Here is a 1,595-nt window from a genome sequence, read left to right on the forward strand (position 1 = left end):
CATTGATTGAGGAAGAGATGAAAATGAAATTGATCCGGAGAACGCAACATCTCCTGAGCCCAATGAACTCCCCATTTCTGATCTTACCCATTCTCTTTAATTTCTGTCATTTACTTTTATGAGCAATTACCCCATTCCCATTTAAGATTCTACAATTTACTTTCTGTCATCTACATTCAGCTCTTTATTTCTAACATTTACTTTTTTGTTATTTACTTTCCCGCCATTTAATTTTCTGCAATTCTCAACCCAAATTCTGATTCGCTCAACTAGAACATTCCTCTAATTAAAGTTGCTTGATCAATCAATCCCTGTGGGATTCGACCTCACTCTGTTGTGAGTTTTTACTTGACGACAAATTCGGTACACTTGCCGAAGGAAATTTGTTATGAGACAAGTTTTCCGTGCATCAAGTTTATGGCGCCGTTGCCGGGGATTGATTGTGCATCAACAATGATTAAATTGGAAGATAACTAGATTGAGCATTTTTGTTTTGTTTGATTTAGTTTTTTGTTTGAGTAATTTACTTTTAGTTTTAGTTAATTTCTTCCCTTCCCCCTACTTTTTCGTTTTTAGTTATTTACCATTCATTTCACTAACCCACTAACTGTTTGATATATTGCATCACTCACACTAACAGTCATTCTGACAGAAATACTTTCTGCATCTATTTTCCTTGCTTGTATTTGTTGGTTATATGACAGGGAGAAGAAGCGGGGCTTCAACTTCCTTTGATTCTGAACCTGAGAGAACCTTCTTTAGATTAAGGAGGGAAGCAAGAGGAAAAAGAGTAGTTGGTGCTGAGGAAGAGGAGGAATACTTTGAACTAAACATGGAAGAAAACATGGAAAACCATCATGAAGAAGAGGCTCACAACCATGGCGGAGGAGGTCGAGCAAATCATGCTGGGGAGGATAGAAGAGTTTTAGGCTCTTACATCAATCCAAACCCCGGAAACTGTGGAAGTAGCATTCAGAAGCCAACCATCCATGCCAACAATTTTGAACTAAAACCACAGCTCATCACCCTTGTTCAGAACAACTGTTCGTTCGGAGGAAGTGTCCAAGAAGACCCCAATCAACATCTAACCACCTTCCTGAGAATATGCGACACAGTGAAGTCTAATGGTATTCATCCTGACGCCTATAGACTGCTCTTATTTCCATTCTCACTCAAGGATAAGGCAGCCAAGTGGCTGGAGTCTTTCCCGAAGGAGAGCTTGACAACCTGGGAAGATGTGGTGAACAAATTCTTAGCAAGATTTTACCCTCCTCAACGAATCAATAGGCTGAGAGCTGAGGTCCAAACTTTCAGGCAACAAGATGGTGAGACTCTGTATGAAGCATGGGAGAGGTTTAAAGACCTAACAAGGAGGTGCCCACCAGATATGTTCAACGAATGGGTGCAGCTGCACATTTTCTATGAAGGCCTGTCATATGAATCAAAGAAGGCAGTAGACCATTCATCCGGAGGATCTTTGAACAAGAAGAAGACCATTGAGGAAGCCATAGATGTCATTGAAACAGTAGCAGAGAATGATTATTTCTATGCTTCTGAAAGAGGCAACACTAGAGGAGTAATGGAGCTAAACAATG

The 1,595-nt window shown here is 40.2% G+C and overlaps 1 non-coding gene across 1 annotated transcript; it reads right to left on the minus strand.

The window, feature by feature from the left end:
- Positions 1 to 1,285: 1,285 nt before the first annotated feature.
- On the minus strand, positions 1,286 to 1,392 carry LOC148580756 (small nucleolar RNA R71). Its single transcript, XR_015896040.1, has one exon. It is a non-coding gene; the product is annotated as a small nucleolar RNA R71 (small nucleolar RNA).
- Positions 1,393 to 1,595: the final 203 nt, after the last annotated feature.

Source organism: Arachis ipaensis, chromosome B10, assembly GCF_059453495.1.
Source record: "Arachis ipaensis isolate K30076 ecotype BB chromosome B10, ASM5945349v1, whole genome shotgun sequence".
NCBI classification, from domain to species: Eukaryota; Viridiplantae; Streptophyta; class Magnoliopsida; order Fabales; family Fabaceae; genus Arachis; species Arachis ipaensis.